This window comes from Rattus rattus, chromosome 18 (genome assembly GCF_011064425.1).
Source record: "Rattus rattus isolate New Zealand chromosome 18, Rrattus_CSIRO_v1, whole genome shotgun sequence".
Taxonomy (NCBI): domain Eukaryota; kingdom Metazoa; phylum Chordata; class Mammalia; order Rodentia; family Muridae; genus Rattus; species Rattus rattus.
Window position 1 is genome coordinate 9,576,124 of NC_046171.1, and position 12,721 is coordinate 9,588,844.

Genomic DNA, 12,721 nt, shown 5'->3' on the forward strand with positions numbered 1-12,721 from the left:
AGCAGTTCATAAATAATTATATCTATTACTCCCAACCCACTCAATGCAGTGCCCTGTTCTCTGCTGCACCTTGGGCCTTCCATGAGTGATGCTCACACATGGTCTCTGGGGGCCTCTTTTTCTGTCTTGGGAAGCTCAGTGGTGGGGATTTCAGTCTCCTTGGGTAGCTCTCTGAAAGGTTAAAGAGTCTGGGTTGTCTCAGTTCTTCACCTTTTCTTGTTATCAAGATAGCAACAGTGTTTTGTCCAGCTTTGTGCATTGCCAGGGAAACTCTAAAGTAAAAAACTGCAGCGTGTCATACTATATGGAGTTGTTACACTTTTTTCAGTGAAGGGCTTCATTTCATAGAATGTGTGCCCCAGAGTTTGAATGTGTGCCTTTACATCTGAAACTTGGTGGCAGTGTGGACATCTTAAAGTAATGCCTGCCTTGACTGATTCAGGTTTCACTTTCATGAGCTGGACAGTGCCTTTCTTTCAAGATTTCTTGCAAGGTTTATGCCTTTTAAAATTGCTCTGTTCCTTGGTCTTTAACTAAACAAGCTTTTACTTCAGAGCCAGTTCCATGTTGGAGTTTGAACTAGACCTCTTCCAAATGAAGGGGTTTCTGATGTGTTTTTTCAGCTTCTCCTAAACCTTGGGCAGGGGTGTGCCTAATGGTAATGCAAACCATTGTATTGATCTCCTCATAGTTAATGTTGTTTTTGAGCCCTCAGATTGGTGAACCAGGTCACTTTCCATGTTGGTCTCTCTACTCCAACCACAGCAGCTGAGAGGTTGTAAGGCTTAGTTTCTGGTATGTTGTGCTTACAATGCAAAGATCTTTGACTTCAGTAAGGATATGGTAGGGCGTGTTTCAGCACTTCTGGAGAGAAAAGGCAAAGTAGGGTGAGATCTGTGGCAGGAGTCAGTGAAATGGCTGTGGGTGGAAAGCATAGATGGGATGTATTTGGTTAGTGTCCAAGCAGACACCAGGTCCTGGGTTCTCAGTATTGGTCCCTTGATGCTCCCTTTCCCTTTAGTTAAATAAGGATCTTAGTGGTCTTTGGACACACGTTAATTTATCCTGGACAACTTCCTCTATTTTGGCCAAGAAAGTACTTCAGGTGTATGTGTTTTGTTGGGTGCTACCCTGTCCTGTTTACCAATAGCTTGCTTCTCCTATCCTAATTGACCACCCAGGTGTCAGTTTTTCCAGCACTTAATCCATCTGAAAGAAATATATCTAATGTCAAAACATGACCATTTGGCTGGGTTCTAAACATGAACTGTTTAGAGCCTTTAGTGACTGCTTTATCCAAACATGTCCAAATACAGGCTCTCTCACAGTTCAGGCCAGTAAGCTGTCACGTTCTGCCGTGGTGGTGAGCATAGGTGCAGCTTTAGCTTATTCTCGTTGTTCTCCATTGTTGAACTCACTGGACGCCCATTGTCTGAGTACTTGTGAGCTGTTAAAAGGACACAGGTCTTCAATTACAGTCGAAGGCCCAGGGACTGAATGGGTCATGCAAAGAAGTTGAGGTTCGGCACCAGAAGAGAGCCCATGAGAGGCTATTAGTGAACCCTAGTTACAGCAGAAGACCCCAGTACATTGGAGATGGGATGACCATCAAGAATAGCAATGGCAGTGGAGTGGAGTCAACCAGAGCCTAGAGTGCTACAGAGGGCAGAGCTGGAGATGTGACCCAAGCCCTTTGGTGGAGTACAGAAGATCGTTTGGAACCCAGACATTGGCACAAGAAGGTGTGAAGTTAATGTTGACTTAGAGACCTCAAGATGTTAAAAATGCCAGAGCTGTGGGCTATCTGCTGAGGAAAGCTGCTAGTGGAGTGGAATCAGCCCAGGAGAAGATGGTTGGAGTTAACAAAGATGAAAAAGGAGCTGGGAATCTGAGGACTGTTTTGACATCAGACATGGAGATGCAGAGTTTGGAGTTTGCCCAGCTGGTTTCCTGACTTGCTTTGAGGATTACAGTTAAGTGGATGTATCTCAGGAGAGACTTTGAACTTCGGACTTTTAACATGGTTGAGACTGCTATAGACTATGGGGACTTTGGAAGTTGGACTAAATGTATTTTTACTATGCTATGGCTAGGTATGTCCCCCATAGACTCATGTGTTTGAACAAGCCTATGGGGGCCAGGTGGTTTGAATATGCTTGGCCCAGACTTACACACAAGAATAAGAAACATAAGTTGGGAGCCGAAGATTGAATTTAGGCTGTCCTGCCACATCTGATCTTCACTGTGTATGGTCCTACACACAGGATAAGGCCTGGGGCCATTGCTGAGACCCTTGATGGAATGTTCAGGTACTTACCTTCAGGGATAAGAGAAGCAAAGGTGACCCAGATGAAGTCTACAGTGGACTGAACACTAGCTGAGAAACAGCCCTATCCATGTTTATCCTCAGTCTTCTCTCCCCACCTGAAATACCCATCAACAGAGGTAGTTTTCAGAATGTTCTCAGGTTTTATTTCCTCTTCCAAGTTTGAAGCAAATGTATACTGTAATGGTTATCCTTGGTTGTCAGCTTGACTCTATCTGGAAAGAACCACAATCCAGAATTGGAAGGCTCACCTGTGATCAGACCTTGAGTCTGGGAGACAACAGGTTTCTGACCTGGATCTTTGCATGGAGCTCTTGAGGCATAGTGAATCCCAGGAGACTAAGGCAAGGAGAGTTCTGAGTTCAAGGTTAGCCTGGGACAAAACAAGTCCCAGATCCAGGCGTGGTGGTACATACCTACTCTAACAGGGCTAAACCTTCTAATAGTGCCTCTCCCTGGGCTGAGAGTATACAAACCATCACATATCCTAAACCATCAATTGACTCTGGGGTCAGATTTCAAATACAGATTCATATCTAGATGCTGTTCTCAGTAGACAAGGATAGAAAATTCTAATCCCAGTTCCCTCTAACAGTCTGGCCTCTGACTATGTCTGTCTGAGCTCCTGTCAGCAAAGGTGAGTTGATGGTTTTCACATGAGTGCATGCAGGCATTAGTTAACCTTTGTATTGCTCCATTCCGTAGTGTTAGGCTGTAATGCTGTAGAAGAAGATCCTGACAAATGTAAGTCACTGAGTAGTAGTGCTCCATAGCCTACTGCATACTCATTCACCTGTACTCCAAACCCGGAAGCCTGGAATGTGGTCCTGTCCCTGCTACTCTTTCTCCTGGGCCTTAGTATTTAGAGCTTTAGATGCCCACATGAGATGGGGCTGAAGTGGGGAATCAAGGGCTCCTATCTACACTACTATACTGCCTCAGTGTTTCAGGGAGCAGCCGCTTCAAACTTATTAGTGGCCTGAGCATAGCTGTCTATAGAAAACCAGCCTGTAAGAGGCCATGGAGGCAGCAGGGCCATAGCAGCCTGAAAACCAGCAAGTCTGGAGCATAGGGCAATTCTTTGAATTTCCTGCAGACCACAGGATCACAGTGCTGGATAAAGCAGCAGGAAGTGATTTATTTATGCAAGAGGACCAGCTGCCCTCTTGGAAGTCAGTGTCTCTAGAGGGATCTCTGACTTGCAGATGCTCAGAGCCAGGTTCTCAGGGCCATAATTATCTTGGTGGTAGATTCTTTGTGTTTGATTTTTACATGATTTCCAAAGTACTATTAGCACACTGGGCTGGGAAAGTGTGTTCCCTTATTAAGACTGCACAAACTTCTGATGAGCTTTTAATGCCCTCAAGAACATGGACCACAGATGGATTAGTGGGTGAAGGTGTTTGGTATGCAAGCCTGGATTTGATCTCTAGAACCCACATAAAGGTGGAAGGAAAACAAAGTTGTCATTGGATCTATACATGTACATCATGGTGCTCATGAACATACTAATAGTACCAGGTACATTCACAATAAAATTTGGACCCTAATTTCACCTTTCCTCCTTGGTAACTTCCACACCACAGCAGTGACTTGAACACAGCTCCAAGGAGAATCAGGCCAGCAGTGACTCCCACAGTGGGGCCTGTGCTGAAGAGGCAGGGCTAGGAAATAAGTAAAGTGAGAGGCCTTGACTCTACTCAGGATCTCCAGAGGACTCCTGTTTTCCGGGACAGCACACCCTCCCTACCCCAACTCAGGGTGAGCGGCTCAGGCAGTCCTCATGCAGCACTTGGCATATGTATTTCTGCTCCTTCCTAGAAGGCACCACCACAGCTGCCTTCTTCTGTATGGTTCCATCCCCTGTGGGCCTGGTCTTCATAAACTCCATGTCCTGGGTCTGCACCTCTCCATCCCTCTTCCGGGTTGGTGAATTCAGCAGGGTAGAAGCCTAGGGCCCAGTACCTTCAGGTCTGGGATGATGGGTCACATGTGTCTTTGGGGAATCTGAGAATTCAGAGGTTCAGAGACTGCATTATCTTCACCGAAACAGCAGGACAGGACATGGAAACCCAGGCCTCTAGGATACTATGTACTTTGGAAAATCAGGTTGAGCCCACCCAGAGTAACAGACTCCAAGTCTCTAAAAGGGACATTGGGTTTTGACCTGGGGGTAGGCTGAATGATTCAGACAGAAAAGCTTGACCAAATTTCCAAAGAGACTGGAACAAAGGCAGAGAACAAAGGGGGTATCTCTAAATAATGTCCAAGGCTGCTTTGAGTTATTGCAGTAACTGTTCTGCCCTGGAGAGCAAGACAGGGCGCCTTTAATTCCCCAGGTAGGAGGAAGGTGACCTTTTGGAAGGCCTGAATCAGAGGTATCTGCTGGGATCCATAAGGTGTCTGCTGCCACTCAATACCTGTACATTGCAGTAACCCCTTCCTTTCTCTAGATAGCTGCGAACTCACTACATGGTATGCCCTGTGGTACTCTGCCTCATCATCATATCTGCGCAGGGTAATCAGGGCCACCTTGTTTGCAGCAGCCTAGGAATAAAGGTCCTTAGAGAAAGATGGTTGGTGCCGTCATATGCCTCCCGTAGTACCCACTAAGGAAGTGCCCATCACTACCCATAATGGACTGGATGGTGTGGTAGCCTGGAAGGAAAAAGCAATCAGCCCTAACGGCATGGCTCCACCCATTATTCAGCCTCCCCCCACGGGGAATGGAACTGTTTCAGGCCCCCCCCCCCCAAGACCAGTGGATTTCTCAAGCTTGGGATGTAGGAGACATATTGGACAGTAGTCTAGGGCTTATGAGCCGGGTCTGCTATTTGGGTCCACCCAAGTCACAGGAGACTAGGTGATGCACAGGAGGCTAGGTCACATACGGCTCTAGGCTCTGGTTGTACCAGGGCAGAGGGCCCTCTTAACAACAGAAAATCTGCACATTGGCCTTGGTGATCTCAGGAAGGAGTCTACTGCTCTAGGTACTCCTTTATCCATGGTGCCCCCAGCTCCTCTTTAGGGCGTCATTGTATTGCTGTCAAATCGCACAGAGTGGCAACTTGTCAAAAAGTCTGAAGACAAGGAACCTGGGTTCCCCAAGTCCCTGTTGGGGTCCTAGGAGTGCTGAAATAGCACAGTGAGTGAGAGTGTGAGTCTGGAGGAAGCAAGGGGAGGACATCCATTCAGAAGCCATTTCCCTCGAATCCACACTCACCAGCCAGGGTCTGTGTAGGAGCCAGGGAGGCTGCCAGCAGCCAGAGCAGATCTCTACTGGGATCTGGAGAACTTCTGAACACTGAGAGTTTTTAAGAACCCAGAAACCTTGTACTAGCTTCTGCAAAAACGTGATACCCAATGGGAGTGGAAATGGTCATCACATCATAAGTGTCTGGGTACAAAAATCTGACTCAGTTTAGAAGATCAGAAAGTGAAACAGAGGAGAGCGTGAATCTCCAGAGCTGTGCTTCAATGCCACTGTCCACTATGGTTCACTAGGAACCTGGGACTTTCTCCTGCCTCTCCCGTTTCAGTACCAAGTGTTCTTATGTGCACAAGACCCTGAATTTGAACCCAAATATGTAGGCTTGCTGGGAGAGAATTGCTATTGCTTGGGTATGATCCCTGCTTGCTCCAGTACCAACATACCAGGTAAGGTGTGCCCCATTGGTGTAATAGTGCCTTATCTGTTGTAGTGCAACCAACTACTTTCTGTTTTGATTTAAGTTCTGCTCGACGGGGTAAAACTCACATCAAATGCTGTGAGCCAGTAGGCCAGTGGGAAATATTGACTGTCATAGTTCCCAGTGGAGAGGCCACTGCTCTTGTTTGCTAAATGACATGATGCACCTGTAAAACTGCCTTAAGGACATTGGTGTTTGTACTCAGGTTCCTGCTGTTGTCAGCCTCACTCAGTCCTGGAGGGAACATTTCTCTTTGGAGTGATGGAGTACTCCAGAGATTCACATTTGGTTAGGATCCCGAGAACAATTGCTTTTATTGTGGCATCAAGATGCTTAGCCATAAACAGAGCAGGGAAGTTGCACATGTATCTCTCATACCCAAGGCTTAGAGTCAACATCAAACAAGATGCACAGAAAGAAAGAAAGGTCCAGTGGAGTAGAGTTTTATATGGGTATGGAACATTCCCACTTGGAGAGAAGCCTTTGGAAGCCCTTGAAACTGTCTAGGGCAACAAAAGACTTGCCCAAAGATTACATAAGCAGCCAGACTTGCTGGGAAGAAGAGAATCTCCAGCCAACCACATTACCTCTTATTCCTGTTGAATCATATTAAAGAAACAACGTGCTTACCCAAATTTGTTGATGAAATACTTTAATGTTATCAGATAATTATGGATACTTATCTTAGAACCACAGTAATGCAGTGAACGGTAAGTCCTGTCTTCAAACTGTAGAGAATTGAGTCCCTTCTGCTGTTTCAGTTGCTCACATGGAAGTTGAAGTGGCTGTTATGTTCAGCCTGGAAGACTAGACTGTACCCTACACTTTGCCCTAACATCTCACTCAAAATGTCCGTGCTTTAAGCAAGGATGTCTTTACTATCTTCCAGACCTGTAAGAACTGGCTGTACCTCACATCTCCTCTCCACAAGACTACTCAACATATACGGAGCCAGTTTTTCCCTAGAACATAGGACAGTGTCCTGGGGTGTAAGCACTGAAAGATCCTCTTGCTTATTAACAATGAAGCAACAACCACAAGGAACAAAAAAACAACTTCCTGCAGACACCTGACAGATTCCTCCTCATCCTTCAGATCTTTCTTCACAGTCTACCTTCCCAGTGGGGCCTATGCTGAGCACCCCAGTAAAAGCAATCACATTCCTTGTCCCACATTCTTTTTTTTTTTTTTTTTTTTTTTGGTCTGAGCTGAGGACTGAACCTAGGGCCTTGCGCTTGCTAGTCAAGCGCTCTACCACCCACATTCATATTTTGTATTACCCATCACCTAGCACTTCACATGTCCTGTAGGGACACTTAATCTACTTCAGTGTCGTCTCTCTTCATTGTTAGCTAAGACATTGCTAGCAATACTGACTTTTTAGACCTTTGGTGTCAACTTGTTGAATGGATGAGCCCCCTCTCCCTGGAGAGATGTCTTTAATTAGTGGTATTTCAGGTCAGTACTCCTCTGTGCCAGCTGTGGCACAAAGTCCTCAAACACTGAGCACTCATCCTGGGCTATTCTAACAAATGCTGTTCAACAGCACCAGCATGGAGATCTAAGAACAACTGGGGAACCTTCTGTTCATCCACCATCACATGATTAGAATCAGACCCCTAGGCTTGGCAACAAGTACCTTTATCCACCGAATCAGCAGCCCAGGGATTACTTTTATTTTCTTCCAAAGAGATGATCCTTGAATAATGGACTGTACCTTCCAATCAAATAAAAACCTAAGTCACATCATTTTGGTTTCATGTTTTTCTGTATGTATATATGTGTGTTGTGTGCATGTACATGGGTATGTGTGTTCAAATGTGTGTGTGGGTAATGTGCATGTGGGGACCAGATTATAACACTGTCTTCCTCAATCATAATTACTATTATTTAATGAGGTACGGTGTCTCATTGAACCCAGAGCTCACTGATTTGGGTAGTCTGCCCAGCCAGCTTGCCATGGGATTTCCTTCACCTCTGCACTCAGAGTGCTAGGATTGCTGGTGGGGATCCAGCTTTGCCTACTGGCTTTTCAATGGGTTCTGGAGATCCAAACTACCATCCTCATGCTTGGTTAGTGAATCCTTTATCCACTGAAGCATCTTCCTAGGTCCATGTTTTAGCTTTTTGAGACAGAGCCTTATGTAAATCAGTGTTGTACAGCTATTTCAACTTAGGAAGTGCTCCCTTTTGAGTGGAGGAAGGAGGCTCTTAAGACCCAGGAAGCTTATGGAGTTTACAAGCTCAGGAAGCTCCTGAAACACATAGAAACACATAGTGGCCCCTTTCCCTGTCTATAAAAGCAGTAAGCAATTTCCAGGAGAGAAGGCTTTTTGGCTGGCCAAGGTGCCTGTAAGTTGGGCCTTTGGTGCTGAAGTTGCCCAGGAGTCATTCACATTTTTGTAATGAACCTTCCCCCAGGCATCTGTAAGTAACCATGTTGTGTTCTTAACCACGAACATACTTTTCTTGTTCAAGAATCAGATATTATTACCAGAAGGTTCTGATTATTGATATTTTCCCTTTTAGGTGTCACTTCACTTCAGTTTAGTGCTAGAAAGTTCTCCAGTCAAAAGGAAAGACTAGGGCACCAGTGGTTGCCTTCCTGGGAATCAATGCCTGTTTTCATCTGACCCATGAAAAGGGTATGGTGGGTCTAAGGGCATCTTTGCACAATAGTGATCACAAAATACTATGTGGGTCTTGAGGGTATACAGAAGGCTTAGCAGTTAAGAGCACTGGCTGTTACATCAGAAGACTTGTGTTTGGTTTCTATTGTCCCCACATTAGTTCACAACTCTGTAATCCCAGTTCCAGGGGACCTGAGGAACTCTTCTTATACCCATGGGCTCTAGGCAAGCAAGTGCTATGCAAACAGGAATACAGGCAGATAAGAAACACATTAAAAAAAAAATCTTTCAACCTTCAGATAGTTAAAGGGAAGGATTGTAGGTAACATGCAAAGCAAAAGAGCAGCTCAGTGATAGCAACCTGGTCCACATTGCTTTAGAGATTCCTTGGTGGCCGGCAGGAACAATGGCAGTCCCAGTGTGATGCAGGGTAGAGACAGCTCCATGGTGCATGTGTGTCAGTTAAGGAGTTCCATTCAGAGAACTCTGTTAGGGGAAGATGAGATTCTTGACTGAAAGAAAGATCCAGTAGGAAGCAAAGTTCAAGTTTATTAGGAAGAGAAATGGATAGACTTAAACATGAGGTTCAATAAAAAGAGAAGCACCTAGGAAAGGAGAGAGCAGTCCAAGGATGGATTGCAACTTTTCAAGACAGGGTTGCTATTTTACTCTTCTTGCTTTGATTGTGTTTACTCATTAAGTAAACCATGGGAAGAATTCACCAAAAATGTACCCAAATCCTCACGTTCAGGTATTAAGAATAAACTTACAGCTCAAGGGAAACTAAAGTCCATTCTGTGATGGAGGTCTCCCAGGCCTGCGTCTCCTGGATCAGGAGAGATGACTGGAAGACACACAGGTCAGCGTGGAAAGGAGTGATACTCAGATCTGGGCTGAATTCACTTCCTTAAGTCATACAGACAGGAGTCAGAGACCTGGACAGATGCCAGCCATTGAAAGAAAAGTCAGGAGCTTTTGAAGTCACACAAGGTAGTTATCTCATACTATAGAAGGAAATAATGAACAAATTCTGATTGGTGATTGTTAAACCATGATACCAAACAGGCAGCCATACTAAAAACAATTCCAGTATGCAAGTCAACCCGACTCAGCAATGTGTTCTCTGAGTCCTTCCTCTCCTACTGGGAGAGCTGCATCAGATCTCTGGGCACTGTCCCTGCCTATGACAGTACAGAATAAGACCTGTTAAAAGCCCACAGCAATAGGGCTAATAGAGAAAATATGTGATCACCCACAATGGGTACCTGTCTTCCCTAAAGCAAGGTCTCTGGAACCAACTCTTACTTAATTATTGGCAGTCAAATTACTGTCTCTTTCCCACCTGTGGTAAGAACACAGTGAGAGACTGAGGAAGGAGTACAGTTGTGGGAGTGGGAAGTTTGTAGAACTGTGACTGCAGCTCCATGGACAGAGAAGAAAATACAATGTAAGGAGGACTAACTGGCCTTCTGTAGGTCTGTCCTCAGCAGGACCATCTCTGTGACATCTCTATCTGTTGGGAATCAAAATCAGGTCTCCATCATCTCCAACAAAAGGGAAGTGGATCTTTCTACTTTTTTTTTTTTAATGTTTTATGATAGAATTAATGTGAGCACACAGGTTGCAATCTCTGGATACATCTTTCCTCTAATGAGGCAGGGTACATTTATGTCTTGGCCTTGAATTTTTAAGGGAGAAAGAACTCAGACCCTACTCTTTCCTTACTTTTATTTCTTCCATACCAGAAGATACACCACAGTTCCTATCACCAAAGTCCCAAGAATCAGGCCGATGAGAATTGCCATGATGGGGATGGTTGTTGAAGGTTCTGGTGAGGGAAGGGAAGGAAGTGTGAGGATTCTGACCCTTGCTCTCAACCCTGATCCTTCTCTGGTCCTTTAAAGAGCTCACTTTCCCCTACAGTAGAGTGTGTGCTCACATCCCCTCCTTACCCCACTTCAGAGTGAGAGGCTCAGGTAGCCCTTCGTGGTGCACATGACACGTGTATCTCTGCTCCTCTCCAGAAGGAACCATCACTGCCGCCCATTTCTGGAAGGTTCCATCCCCTGCAGGCCTGGTGTCTGGCAGCTCCATGTCCTGGGTGTGGTTGATCCCATCCTTCTGCCAGGTCAGTGTGATGTCAGCTGGGTAGAAGCCTAAGGCTCAGCACCTCAGGGTGACGTTGCCATCAGGTCTTACTTGGTGGGTCATATGTGTTTTGGGGGCATCTGAGAGGAATGCTTGGAAAATTCAGGTATTTTGCATTCCTCCTGAGGATGTGACCATCCCTGGGAAGGATGTGAGAGTGGGACGAGGGAGGGAGCAGAGTCCACACGCAACCCTAAACGCAGGATTTGGATGATCTATTCCTTGTATTTTATAATAACTGTGAGTCAACACAGAGCAGGAGACTCTGGGTCTCCTTCTAGGCAAATAGTCTTCTGACTGGACATGGTGTGTGAGGGACTCAGCAACCCTGGGGACATTCAATATCATCGTGCCTGGATAGTTTACAGGCCTTGAGAGAGACCATGATGCACAGTGCAGAGTGAAGGGACCTGCTGCTTAATTGACACACTGAACTATCCTGGGAGAAGGATGAATCCTCTGTCGTGTTAAGTCAGGAACCTGAGGAGCCCTCTTTCCTCTTTGATGCAAGGCAGTGTAAGTACTCCAGCTGCTCCCTGCTTAGGAGGAGGCCAGAGGGAGACAGGAGCTCTAATCTCAGATGCAGAAGGAGGTGACAAGGGCCTCTCTTACCAGAGCGCAGCAAAGTCTCCCTTGCAAGTTCCAGGCATCTAAGAAGCCTTTCTGAGCACTCTCCTAGCAGGTAAGTCCTCCAGCTTTCTGTCACGCCTCCGGTCTCCCAGTACTTCATCAGGTCTTGTGCTGCAGACCCCTCTGTGGTCCAAGAGCTCAGGTCCTCATTCAGGATGATGTTATCATAGCTATAGTAGGTGAGCCGGTATTGACCGCGGAGGAAGCTCCCATCATTTGCTACATTGCAGCCAAACATTTCCTGCAGGGTGTGATATTCTGTCCCACCCCCATTCAGCCTCTGGTCACTGTGAGCTTCTCCCCCCTTCCCCGGGATTTTGTCCCAAACTAAACCCCTAATTTGGGCACAGGCTGTGGTTTTCTCGGGTCAAAGGTCTACCGGGTCCCCTTGGACTATGGTTGAATCTGTGACTTGGGGACCTAGAGTGGAGCTTATTGGGCCTGACCATGAGGGCAATGAGATATCCTGATCTCAGCCCTGAGATGACTCACCGTTCTTGCTGTGTTTATTCTCAATCACCAGGAACTGAAGGACTCGTTGGTTTGTCAGTGACAAGCGCAGGGCTTGTGCTGTCTCCTTCTCCCAGTATTCAGGTGGCTCCTGCTCCATCCAAGCAGCCCGAGGTCGCATACTCGCATTGGGTGCTTTGCTGTCGAATCCCTGAAACTGTATCGAGTCTACATAGCTGACCTGGACGAACCGGTGCGCTGACTTGCCAGGTTCCGCAATCACAGTGTTGAAAGTCTGCAGCCAGCGTGAACCTGTAGGTGGTGCACACTGAGACCCCGACTCTTCATCCTGGACCCAGAGCAGGTTGTTAGGGAGCTGAGCAGGGGTGCTGTTGGGTCTCTGGACCTGATATAAAGGACAGGGTCAGGGGTCATCCAGCTAGGGGATCAGGGAAGGTCTGGTTAGCCAAGGAAGAAGATACAGAGGTGAGGATTGCAGGTGCTGGGTCCTGCTCTCCAAAGGGCCATTTCTCTCCAGGCTCCTCACTTACCTGCACAATACTGGGTCAGGTCCAGGGTCACCAATAGGAGGAGGACTACAACCTAGGGTTCACGGTTCTTCATCCTCCGAGGTGAGTGGAGTCTCAATCAGGGCCGCTATTTCTTCACTTTGTAACCCTGATGTGGCTTATGCTGATTGGCTTCTCTTAGATTTCCCAAAGGTAGCCACAAGGGGTAGGTCTTGGAGAGATCAGTTCCTGGGCATGGTGGATTTCTAGGGTGCTGCTTCCGCAACTTGCACCCAGTTCTGCAGCCTGGTGTCCTGGCATCTGTGGCTAAGCACAGGT

General features: G+C 46.5%; 1 pseudogene; it reads right to left on the reverse strand.

Annotated features, from left to right (window-relative positions):
- Nucleotides 1–10,372: 10,372 nt before the first annotated feature.
- Nucleotides 10,373–12,497, reverse strand: LOC116887710 (annotated as a pseudogene).
- Nucleotides 12,498–12,721: the final 224 nt, after the last annotated feature.